Below are 13,743 nucleotides of genomic sequence, written 5' to 3' on the forward strand. Positions count from 1 at the left end.
TACCAAAAAATTAAGAGTATATATGTAGAGTTCTCAAGAGATAAAACCCGACTTATTTAACCAAAGGCAGTATTCTTCAACCACAATGAATAATTCCCAACTCATTGAGCATTTTTGATCCAGGCATACATCCAATAGCTGGATGTGTATTTTCAGCAACTGAACAGTGTGTGTTCTGTAGCAGGCAGTTTTAGTATGATCTAGAATTTGTACCGCTGTACTATAGTTTGATCTTGTCCTGGGCCACATTTCTAGATAGACAATGGTTTGAGATATTTGACTTAGTTGGTAGTTAAAAAAGAAAAAGAAAAAGAAAAAAAAAAAACAGCTGTCACTTTTATTAGAAATACATTTTAAAAGATAAGTTGTTATATTTCATCCTCTACTGTTTTCTACAAAAACTAATAAACCTTATTCAAAACACTGTGACAGAGCAAATAGGCATACAAAGAAAAATGCTAGTTTTTGCCATAAGAGAAGACACAGTTGAATTGGGAGGACAGAAAATATGCATGAAACTATAAATAACAGTAGGAAAAACAGAAAACTAAATATGTAGTTTGTAAAACTTTCTCTCACATAAGAAAGGATTTAGCAGCTTGCTAGGCTTGGGAGCAGAGGTAATTATTCTCTGGGCAAGTTGCACGCATTCTTAGTCAAGAGGCCGAAACAATCAATATCAGACCAAGTATAAATCAAAGAAAGAATGCAGTGTTCTTCATTTAATTTTCTCAGATAACAGGACTCATGAAACTTTTCAGTTGCTGGGTCAGCTCAGGCACTATATGTTCATGTTGCATGTATATAATTTGGGTTCTCACCTTTCCTGACAGTTCTCACATAAGTTATTCTTTTAACTGGTTAAGTTTAATTCTGCCAAGGTGATCCCATAGGCAGATTTCAATAAAAATGTGTGTAAATTACCAGCAGTTTTAGGTTCTAAACTTTATTCCGGTGATAATTATGCATTAATCAATGAAGTTGAATTTCAATGGGGAAAGATGAAATAGACTTCTTTATATTTATGGAAATAATTCTGGTTAGAAAGCTTATTACTCAGTCTAAGTAGGTAATGAGGTATGAATCGTTTCAACATAAAATCGAAAATGTTGCTTTAAAACTGAAATAAGTGAGTTCTTTTTCCTGTTTTCTTAAGATAGATCTTCAAAGCCAGATACATACCACAATACGTGTCCAACATGAGTGTTTTTGATTGGAGAAATATCTCTAACAGAAATAGGGTGTACCAAGAATTTTTAAAGAAAGGTCATCTCCTTTCTTAAATTGATGTTTAGTTTTTTCCATAGCTAGCAATTTGGGATAAATCTGAAACATTCATTTAACATTTTTTAACCACATTGTCTGTGGACAGTTTCATTTATTCATAACTAAAGACACAATAAATCATCCAGTGTTTACTGACTGCCTGCTGTGTGCACAGCCCTAGGCTCTGTTTTATGTGAGATTAGAAAGAATGCATTTCTACCTTGAAGAGACTATGCTCCAATTGGGAAAACAACTGGCACACAGAAATAATAGCAACATTGATGAGACCAAATAGAATCAAACTCTTCAGAGTATGGAAAAGACCTTAGGTATGGTTTAAAAAAGAGAGAGAGAGAGGGAATTTTTGAGGGAAACCCAGAAACTGAACAAGCAGAGTTTGGTAGATGAAGAGTGTTACAAAGCCAAAGAGCAGACTGGCCTCCACCCAGAGTGACTCAGTGGTCCAAGCAGAAGGTGCTCTATGACGCAGCAACTCCAAGCACATGGCTTGCATGGCATCCCCAACACCCCACACAACTCCAACGGCTGCGTCTTTACAATGTGTTCTCAGCCTCTTCTATCTTTTCACAAGCCAGAAATGTATTCCCTTCAGGTCTACTTCAGACCTCTTCCTTTGTGATTTCTGATCAATCCAGTTGCTTTCTTTCATGAACTCTTAATCTCCACCTTTCTTAATGCAGGACTATGGTTTATTCTACATTGTAGCTCTTGGTGTCTGGGACTAAGGTCCTCTCTTTTCTCCAATAACATCTTTACCAAAAATGATTCTACTTTATATCTTTGACAGAGCTTAATAAGGCCTACATACTCAAGAATTACTTACCAAATGAATGGATATGATATAAACAAATCAATAATACATGTGATAAATTACATAGTTGCCATTATACCCACCTAAGTGCTTCCTGACAAACCAGGTGAAATAGCACTCCAGGTTTTTGAGCAGAAAAAAAATCTGCATGCACATCACATATAAGAAAGAATACAACACAGTTTAGGGTATTCATGGAGAGACTTTTATCCCAGCCATGAGGTGATAAAGGCAGGACCAGGTTCTTGGTGCTGGTAATAAGGAACAAGATGGATATATATGATTGGGTAGATACAGGACATGAAACAAGTAGATAAATAACTAGATAATTTTCTAATGTTTAAGTTCCATAAAAGTTTGGATAATGTCTTGTGTGCTATTGTAGATATTAAGCAGCAATTTGTACGTGAAAGAGGATCACCAGAAAGAGGATTGCTAAACTCCAATCCCAATCTGGGTATTCACTCACTGTGTGATATTGAATAAATTACTTGACATCTCTGATTCTTAATTTCCTCAACCATACAATAGGGATAGTAATGTTGAATTCTTTGGACTGCTCTGAAGAACCAAAAGAAAGTATAAAAACATGCCTACTGCAGTGTCTGGTACTTTAACTGGTTAAAAGTAATTATCACTGAAGAGTTTGCTGGATTTATGAACAGAAACATTAGAGTGAAGGTGGAAGAAAAAGAACAAAGACAGAACACAGAAAAGGAATGAACAGGCCACTGGAAAAGAATGAGAATAGTTCAGGGTTAGTAGACTCAATGGAGCCCCTCAACATCTTTTGATTGCTTTAAATTGTGAAAGAAGATCATACCAAAGAGATGAGCCTCTATGAAAAAGGGACTGGAAACAACAGAGATCATTGTTGTGATCATATAAAGCATACCACAAAAAGAAGTGGACACATCTTTAGTTTGAACAATTCTTATTATGCTGTGTGATCATTAGGTATAAATAGTTTGCAGTTAGGATAAATGACTTAACTGAGCATTAGGTCGAGTTAGCTATGGAAAAGATTATGAATTAGGCTGAGGCCTTAGGTAACTGTAGTCACCTGAATGACAAGAGCATGGGGTGAAAAATAGCCATTGACATGGCATACCATTCACAAGAAGGGCATGTCTCTTACTCTCTGTACTCTCCCTTTGTTTTGAATTCTCAAACCTTAAGGAGTGAAGGGCAAGGAGCTTATGGAATGAAACTTTTTTGATTTCCTCCAGATATAGAAGCCAATTAAAAATGGCATTTATGCCCTAATATGCCAACAACAATTTTAGTAAAAGAAAATGCAGGTTAAATATTTCTGTACTATGTAATTATGCCCCAGAATACTTACTATCTATACTGCATGCTCCCTTCTTTGTACCTGCATGGTTTATACTGTGAAGGACAAATGCATGGCAGTAAAGCCAGCCTCCATCCCAATATGTGTCTGGACTCTTATTCCTGGACCTGAGCAATTTAGACTCTACATTATCAATCAGACTCAGTACTCCTTCTGTTGGAGCTAAACTCAGCCTTAGAATTCACCTAAACGCATTGCTCTAGCCAGTCAACCACAAATGGACTGGAATTAGTTTCTAAGTTAAAACCTATTTGTCATCCTTGGTTCAGATATTTATCTGCCTCAAGGCAGGCATCTGGATTACATGGTCTCTAAAATTCATGTCTAGTTCTATGAGTCTATAAAACTCTCAGTTCCAATAATCTAATTAGTAGAACAAGGTCATGATTATATAAGATGGAAACTCTTGAGAATTGAAGCCTTAAGGTAAATCAGGTTTAAGGAAATTTATGTCTATGGTTTTATGGATAAGTATATCTTTATTTTGGTATCCTTTAGATCCTTCTAGTTGTGCATGCACGTGTGTGTGTGTTTATAGAATTACTTCATATTTGAGTTTACCCATGTTGATAATTTTATCCTGTATTTACTCCCCTAATCATTTTTATAACTTTTATTCTAATTGTTGCATGTTTCTGAACCAATTCATAATTTAGTCTGAAGTGTTCTAATCACTCCTTTTGGCATTACCTACCAGTTCTGAAATATGATGATGCTAAGACACTTTTTAAACCCTTAGCACTTCGAATAAGGTTGGGCAGATTGCCTTGAAGGAGAGATACCTGGCTGTTCTCACCACACTGGATTTACTGCCAACAATTTGAGAAGAATAAATGTTTAAGCATCAAGTATTCCAGAATTAAAAACTAGTATAGAATTTTTCTACACCCTTGTATATTTTGGATTTTTTTTTCTTTTTTCTGATTTCCTTCCTCCCCTCCAGTGTCATCTCTCAAAGATTTCTGACCTTTTATTTCACACAAAGGTTTCAAAGCTGTGGGTGTGATTCTATACTTCCATTCTTCTTGGATACTCCTTTCTCTTTCCACCCCGACCCCGACCCAAAGCATCATGGATTAGTATCTTTATTTTTCTTTCCCATTGAGTACAACAGTTCCCCCCAAATTGAAGTTTAAACAAATAAACTATATTATGTGGCTATTTCCCATTTCTCCCATGACACCAAAATAAACAGAGTAGAAACTCTAATGAAATAACTAGAGTAGAAGGTAATCTTTGGATTCTATAGAAGACATATGCATGACTTCAAGATTTTAGCACTCTGTATTGAAGGACCTTTAGTAATTAATTAAACCCACCTAAATCATAGTATACAATCAAATGGTATTTCAGATCATTTTACCTTTTGCCATTTTTTTATCGCACACATTTATTGAATGGCATTAGAGAGTAGTATGAACAAATATTCTAGAGTGAGAGTGAACACGACATTTCAGGGGTTAATGGGCAGGTTAGCCCGGCAGGAGCAAGGTGCTTTAAAGAATTTTAAGGAGGAGTAATGGTAGGCATAAAGTCTAAAATCAACCAATCACCATAGAGTATCACAACTTCAAAAAGGTGGGGACCCCTAACGACAATCTGGGTGTCTTTACAACATTTTAATTTTCCCTAGGAAGGGGGGGGGTCTTGCTAAGTTTTCTCCAATTCATCTTAAAATTAAACACTCTGGAGACCATTCTTTAACAACTCTTTTGGGTCATTCCAAAACACCTCTGTTATGGAGATTAATACTCTTTGATTCAGAGCCAAAAGCATGGTTTTCAGATGTTACAATTACCTGTTCAACTTCTCAGGGGCAATTATTTGAAAGGAGTAAATGCTCTGACTACAATTGCCTCTGTGGGAGCCCAGTAATTGCCATTCATCAGGGCAGCAACCTGCTGAGGGCATCAATTCATAAACTCTGAGCCATCAATAAACTGCAACCTGGGCCCCCGGTGCCAACATTCTTTACACAATGAAATATTATTACTGGCAATTAGGTAAACAATGAGCCAACCCGGAAATGGAAGGGAGGTTGCCAATGACTACCTTAGTGCGTCATACACAGATGTCTTGATTCTTTTCCTGCAAGAGAAACACTTTGGGATGACTCTTTTTACACGACTGGGAGCCAAACTATCACAGTCACCTCCATGGATGAAAGGAGGAAGAAAGAGGGAAATGTTAAGAGATGGGTTTTTGTTTTAATTGGGAAATGTGTTGTGGGGTGGTAAGTAACAGCCTTCTTATCATAGATATGCACAGACATCACATGCTGCCTTTGCAGGTGGCTGGCGGTAAGGTCGAGTGGGGGGAGGAAGGGCCCCGTGTAACTGAACTCAGCGAAGCTACCTCCACAGCCGAGGTCCCGGGGCAAACCATTCACCAGTGTCTGGGGCTTCTATGTTAATGAGAGCTGATGATTTGTGACGTGCTTAAGAGTTTAAAAAGATTTTGCCATACACGATGAAATTGGATCACCCTACTATGTCAGCGAGGTAAACAGGGTGGGAATTATGGCTTGTGTGCTATCGCTGTTGCCTTTAATAAGGGGAAAGGATTGAGAGTCAGAGACGCTAAGTAATTGCTCAGGACACTGAGGTCACTCCCAACCCAGTGCCTTTCCCATCCTGTCCAGTTGCCTATCTTGTTCGGATTTCCCCTCGGAAGGTGCTCAGACCAGGCTGGAAGTACATCACCAGTGTATCCAAAACCCACCACGAGGCACGCGGGCCCCCACCCTTTTCCCTCTGAGCAGTTCTTTCCCGGGGCTCTGACCTGAGGAACAGGGACATGGGCAGCCAGAGACGGGTGGGAGCTTGTGGGGAAGCCTGCTTCGCCATCGCCATTGCCATCGTGAGCCAGAAGACCAGGAGCAAAAGCGAAGGCGCCAGCAGCAGCTTCAGCCAGAGACCGGGCCCTGCGAGTTCTTTGAACTGACAAACAGAGTGGTCACGTCGAAATGCACTCAGAAAGTGGATATATGATGAATGTTTGGGATGTTTTATGAAGTGAAAAAGAAAGTAACTCCCCGGCCAGATAATTTCAGTCATTTTTTCTGTCTAAGTGGGAATTGATGAGTCCCTCATCTCCACTCCTGTTATTTTTACCCAAATAAATAACGCCCTGAAAGCTGTTTGATGGGAGGAGAACACTGCTGAAACAGGAAAAATCTGTGAGAGCACAAGTGCTGGGAGGCCAGGAATTTTTAAGAGGCACCATTAGAGAAATGCTGTGGTTTGGGGTATGTTCCTAAGGTAATGCGGTGCGCCCTGGGTCAGGAAATTCTTCTGACTGATAAATCATATTTTATTTTTTATGGGGTCTTAAGTTTATTAAATTTGTTTTATATATCAAACAAGTGTAGGATCGATAAAATGTACTTCTGAAAACTAAGCAGGAAATGGTGGTGCAGTGGTTAGAGCCCAGGAGGGAGCCCGCGGAGTCCTTACTGTGGCCGCGGCCACCGTGAGCTCTGGCCCTTCGTGGGATCTGGGCAGGAGAGCCAATGACTTTTCTTCTCCTAACCTCATCTTAAAAACAAAATAGAACAAAAACAGACCCTTTCACCTTTCGAAGCACTTGCCTGATTTAAGCTTGCTTACTTCCCGTATTTCTCCTTTTCTCCTCTCCTGTGGTTTATAAGCCAACTCAAAGTTGCTGGGGGACTGTAGCAGGTCTAGGATAGATATTCTTTATAGGCCTTTCAAGACCTCTTCACGGCAACATTTAAAATGTCAAAGAGAAAGGCCCCTGGGTGGTATAGCTGGTTAAGTGCCTGACTCTTGGTTTCAGCTCAGGTCCTGTTCTCAGGGTTGTGAGTTCGAGCCCCAGGTGGGGCTCTGTGCTCAGCATGGAGCCTGCTTGGGACTCTCTCTGCCCCTCCCCCTTGCTCACACACTCTTTCTCTCTCTCTCTCAAAAAAATAAATCTTTTAAAACAATAAATAAAATGTCAAAGACAGGACAAACCCTAATGAAAAGTTTACAATAGTTATATTTGACCTTTGCTCATGGTAGGAGCAAGGATTGAGCAAAGAGGATCCTGAGAGAAGTGCATATAAAATATGGAATTTCCTCTGAAGTTTCGATAGAAAGCCTTCTAAAGTTTCCCTAAGTCCTAGGTGTGGGATTAATTTTTAGACTCAGGAGAGGAAATAAATATTAGAAAATAACTATTAAATCAAATACTCCCCAGGCTAATGATACATGAGAAGAGATGTGCTGAAGATTTCTAGGTATGGAAAAATAAGATTTTGCATTGTGTTCTTAAACAAATGTTAGAATCACTTATTTTAATTATTAGTTGTGCATTCCATTACATGAAGAGAAATGCTGTCAAAACGTGTTCCCGACTCAATAAGAAAATGTTCAACCCTGACCTACTGATTTGTCGTTCGGAGCCGTGTGGTCATCATTTATGCGTCACAAGGCTGGTGAGCAAAATTAACCTCAAATAACAAAGTGTTTACGACGTTAAGGGAACAAACACAATTGACTGCAACAAATTGAACAATATTCTAATTAATGTCTCAATGACTCAAATCACTATTTAGAAGATTACTTTAAAATGAACATTGAATATCACAGGAAAACTCTACTCATTCACTCAAAATAGACCGAAACTTTTTTTATAACTATACACAGATTAACTATAAATATATTTAAATTTTATGGCAACAGGTATGTAAATTTTTCCTAATATTCTCTCTCCTCACCCCTGACTCCCCAAGAAAAGACTAATGCCTGATCCACTGCTTTGTATTTTCTAAAATCTTGTGTCAGAAACTTCTTCACTAAAGTTTTTAGTTGGGTAGCTTTGCAACTTATGGTTCATGAATTTAACTATAATTTTGTTCATTACTGAATCAAGGACTTTGTGGTCTGTATTCATTTATTTCCACATAGTATGTTCTTTTTATTTCTCAAGATGTTGTCACAGGTAGCCAGACTTTTTCACCCATTCTGCATGAATACAGACGGCGATTGCTACGGGCAGCCATTCTGTGACCTAGAGAGAATCCGCCTGAGAGGCTGACTAATATAGTGGCTATCTGAGCAAAGAGATAAAAACAAATAGATCTCTGATAACATTGTGAGCTAACTGGCAGCTCAAAAGATTGCCCTACCTCTAAACTTCCTCTAACATGAATAAAATTATTTTGTTATTGTTTAAACTAGTTTAAGTCTGGGTTTCAGTGACTTAGAGACAAGAGTATACTAAGACAATCCTCAAAGAAAAAGAGATTAAAGAAGTAGCACAGAGAAACTATTCAAATTACAATTTTTCCTAGTCATCCATGATCACTGACTAAATTTGACCCAAGTTATTGAGACATACAAGTTAAGATCAAAGCAATAACCACAGATCAAAGAGATAAACAATAAGAGAGGACTCCAAATATGGGTTGCAAGCAAGAGTTGGACACTGCACTTACGGTGGTCCCTTGCTTACCTGATGCTGCTGGTGGTGGTCTTGTTGCTATTGTTAAAGCTTTGAGTTTCCTCTAGGAGCTTTATTGTATGAGTCAAGTAATTTGCTGTCTACTGAACTCAGAATGTGGTTTCTCTGCATCACCAAGAGTTGAAACAAGCTATCATTTAATTTTGTTTATTTCTACATGCCTACCTAAGAACAAAAGGGAATCATTTCTCAGCCCTTGTGTAACACTAACAACCACTCAGATGACTGCTTTAGCTCAGCATTGCAAGTTTTTCCTTGCATCATCATTTGACTCATCCAGTTAATGCATAACACCCTTGTGCTTTGACAGTTTCTTAACAAAGTGTAATCTTTCCGTGTCCTTCACAGGTTGACCAATTGCTGTTGCTGTTCAAATGTACAAGTTCATTTTTTTTCCTTTTTGTCTCCTATTCTCTAATAAAGTATTTCAATAAGTTTATTTTTTAAAAATAAGAGCAGCTAGAAGAGTCTGAAATCAGGTTGCCTGAGTTTGAAATCCAATTCTTACCTACAAGTTTTTAAGTAAGTAACAACGTCTCTGGGTATTAATTTCCTCATTTGGAAAATGAGGAATAAGTAAAATCTATCTTATAGGATTGCTGGGAGGATGCCATGAGTAAATACATGTAAAGCACTTAGAATGATACTTCACATACTTTATATAATTAGCTATCCACTCATTCATTTATTTAACAAATAATTCATTGAGCTCCTAATATGGGTGCAGCACTAGGTCAAGAACTTATAAGAATGCAAAGATAAAAAGGCGCAGTCTTTTTCTGCTTTCAAGTAGTTAACTGTCTAGTGTGGGAGAAACAACACAAACAAAAATAACATCAGAGAGTATTCAAAAAGCATCAGTTAAGTATGTTATATATGAAGAGAGAAGACGGAGATGGGCTGATGCTGCTTTTGCTTTTCCCTTATAGTCATGTAATTTATGGAGTGTAGTGATTTTGTGTTTTTTCTGTTGCTATAAAGATTCTTTTGTCAAAGCTTGCTTGCTTACCTGTTGCCTGTTTTCTTATTAATCCATATGGCAAAGTAGCACAGCATAAGCAAAGATACTAAAGAAAGTACCAAGACAGAAAACACTGTGGTCTTCTCTCTGATTACTGAGTAGAACTAACCATAACTTCCTGTGTGACTCATCGTGCCCTGTGAATACCTTATTAACTGAAAGATCAAACATCATATCCTCTTGAGTTTTGAATCCCCAGTATCTAATAAAATGTCCCCGATTTCAGAGATCTGGCCAATCCAAATATCACTTTTTCCTGATCACAATGATTGGTTCAGAAACAGGAAAATCACCCAAATCAGACTCAGAAATTTTCTGCCAGGGCAATTGTTGAAAGACTCATTCTGTCTGCTCATTTTGCCAAGCTGTTGGACTATGATGTGGAATTGTCAACAACCATCTTGCTGCCACCTGGAGAAAGTCTGAGAAGGAAGCAGAACAGCAGAGGCAAGAGAGCCAGAGACATAAAGAGAGAAGGAGAATGCTGACAGCATTGGAACTCTGGATTTAGCTGGGCTCGGCCCCCCACCTGGCCTTCACAGTTAGTGAGTAAATATATTCTCTCCTTGCTTAAAACCATCTTGGATAAGGATGTTTGCTTACATACAAGACTGAGAGTACATGTTATTATTATTCACAGGATTTTTTTGAAGTTAAATCTTTCTAAAACACAGTTTTATTATATGAATAGTTATGGAATTGAAGCAATCAACAAAGTTCCCATCCCCCCATCCCTACCACAACCCTCAACATTGTCATTTGCATAGAGCTCTACAGTTTACAAAGAACTTCTTCTGTCACACTGGATCCTAATTACAATCCACTCATCAAGTAGGGGAACATTGTTATTAATTCTTTTTTTTTTTTAAAGATTTTATTTATTTATTTGAGAGAGAGAGAACACATGAGAGGGGATAGGGTCAGAGGACGAAGCAGACTCCCTGCCGAGCAGGGAGCCCGATGAGGGACTCGATCCCAGGACTCCAGGATCATGACCTGAGCCGAAGGCAGTCGCTTAACCAACTGAGCCACCCAGGCGCCCATGTTATTAATTCTTGATGTGCAAGGAAACTAAGGTTTCCATCAGTTAAGCAGCTTGCCTAGGTTAATTCATTTTGTAGATGAGTATCTGTTTTTGAAAATTTAATTTTCCATCATAAAAAAAATGTATATTGAGTTATACTTGTAGCCAAAAACCGAACAACAAACTCAGTTTACCCTCCCATTTTGAACAATGTTGAAGAACCAGGGAGAAAATTTTTTTTTTTTTCAGACATTGAAAAACCACAGGCCTATAATCTCTGAGAAAAGGGAAACAAACTGAACCCTGCAGTCACACCAGCCGAATGCCTAGAGGCAGTTTCCAGGCTGCAAATCAGGGAGGAAAAATCTGAAAAGTACCTTGTAGTCTCTCTGAGTTGAGGAAACAGAGAAAAGAGTTCCAGAAGCCAAGGCATCTAGAACTTAGGGGTGGAATACCAGAAAGGAGGGAACTTCAGGGAGCTCCACAGAGAGAGAGCTCCAAGGATCTGCAGAAGCAACCTTCAGTTTTTGGCTGAGTACTAATCAGTGCAAGTTGGGAGAAAATGATCTAAGTTCAGAGAAAGAGCCAGTCTGAGATGCTTACACCAGTCTGAGAGTAGTTTGCATTTCCACCAGCCAGAATGGAAAGGCATTATATTACAATAATAGGGATGAATCCCCAGAAAGGCCATGTGTTGGTAGTGGGGCTGACTTAGCCCTAGATCAAAGGCTCCTCTGCTTCCATCCTAGCAAAATCTAAAAGCAAGTCTCAGAATGATCCAACTGACTCCAAGTAACTTAACTGTACACCAAAACAAAATGCAACACTATTTATAGGAATACAGTATAATCCAGCTAGCAATAATAGAAAATTCACAATGTCTGGCATCCATTAAAAAAATTACTAGACATGCAAATAAGCCTGAAAATATCAACTCTAACCAGGAGAAAAATCAATCAATAGAAATAGTCCTAGAAATGACAGAGATAAGGGAATTACGAGAAAAACATTTGAAGTAGTTATAAATATGCTCCATATGTTCATGGAGGTAGAAAAACACATAAGTATGATGAAAAGAAAAATTAAAGATATGAAAAAGACCACTTCTGAAGATGAAAAATGAACATTAAATGAAAAGTGATTTGGGTTAAATTGGCAGCATATTAGTCACTACAGAAAAATAGGCAATAGACTGTTGAAAAAATTATTGAAGTAGTAGAAAATATTAAGACATATCAGTTGAAACTATCCAAAATGCAATACAGAAAAAAAAATATTGAAAAATATGAAGAAAGCCTCAGTGACCTATGAGACAATACCAAGCAGTCTAATAAATATGTAATTGGATCCTGAGACAGGTGAAAGAGAGCAATAGTCTTTTTGACTCACCCCACACCCCCACCCCCACCCACTGCTCATGCTCTGTCTCTCTCAAACAAATAAATAAAATCTTAAAAAAAAAAACAAAACCTAACAATATGCTGTCTACAGAAATTCAGTTTATTATGTTAATTAGAATTCAACAGGGAAACAGACCAATGGGACATATACAGACATATACAAATACAGATTATATATATACATATGTATATAAAATAGATCTCTTTACACATATATACATATATGTACATATACAATATATATACATATTGAAGTGGCTCACATGATTATGAAGGCAAGGAAGTCTCAGTCTGCCATCTGCAAGCTGGAAACCCAGGAGAGATGGTAGTCGAGTTTTCAATCCAAGTCTGAAGGCCTGACAATCAGAACTGATGGTAAAACATCCAGTTCAAGTGCAGGAGAAAACCAATGTTCCAGCTCAAAAACAGGCAGAGAAGAGTGAATTCTTCTTTATTTCTCCTTTTTACTCTATTTACATTTACAATTGATTGGATGAGGCCCAACCCTATCTACTCAGTGTACCAATTCAAATGTTAGTCTCATCCAGAAACACCCTTACAGATATACTCAGACTAATGTTCAACCAAATATCTGGGCACCCTGTGGTTCCACCAAGTTGACACATAAAATTAACCATCAAAAATATAAATACAGCAATGTTAAACGTTAAAAGATGAGAAAAGATAGATCATGAAAACACAAATAAAAAAAAAATCTGAAGTGACCATACTAAATATCAAACAAAATAGACCTCAGAATAAGGAAGATTACTGCTAACGGATCAGTTCATCAAGAGGACAAAAACAAAACAACTTTCTAAATGTGTATGCACCTAATAACAAAGCTTCAAAATACATGAAGCAATAACTGAGGGGAAAAGCATGACAGGATAAATAGGAAATCTATTGCTATGGTTGGGGAGTTCAACACTCTCTGAGTAATTCATAGAAGAAGTGGACAAAAAAATTAGTAACATTATAGATTTGAATACCACTACCAAGTGGCTCATTTTACATGAAGCATTGCTTAGAGGAAAATTTACCATTCTAAATGCTTCCAATTTAAATAAAGATCTATAAAAAATGATCTGTGCTTGCACCTTACGAAACTAAATACAGAAGAGTAAATTCAGCACAAAGTAAACATGAAGAAAGGGATGAGAAAAATAAGAGCAGAAATCAGTGAAAGAGCAGAAAAAAGAATAGAGAAATAAATAAAACCAAAATTTATGTCTTTCAAAAGAAAAAATTGGCAAACCTCTTGCCATACTAATCAGAAAAAAAGAGAATACACAAATTATCAGTATCAGGAATGACAGGGAGGGCATCATGATAGATTCTACTGACATTCTAAATATAATGAAAAAATATGAACCACTT

At 37.6% G+C, this 13,743-nt stretch overlaps 1 long non-coding RNA gene across 1 annotated transcript in view; it reads left to right on the forward strand.

Annotated features, from left to right (window-relative positions):
* Positions 1-10,471, forward strand: part of LOC118006022 — a 48,398-nt gene extending 37,927 nt beyond the window's left edge. Inside the window, exon 3 of the long non-coding RNA XR_004677918.1 lies at positions 10,305-10,471. This is a non-coding gene — a long non-coding RNA (uncharacterized LOC118006022). The remainder of the gene's footprint in view (positions 1-10,304) is intronic.
* Positions 10,472-13,743: the final 3,272 nt, after the last annotated feature.

The sequence above is a fragment of the Mirounga leonina genome, unplaced genomic scaffold, assembly GCF_011800145.1.
Source record: "Mirounga leonina isolate KUSES-001 unplaced genomic scaffold, KU_Mleo_1.0 Mir_115, whole genome shotgun sequence".
Classification (NCBI taxonomy): domain Eukaryota; kingdom Metazoa; phylum Chordata; class Mammalia; order Carnivora; family Phocidae; genus Mirounga; species Mirounga leonina.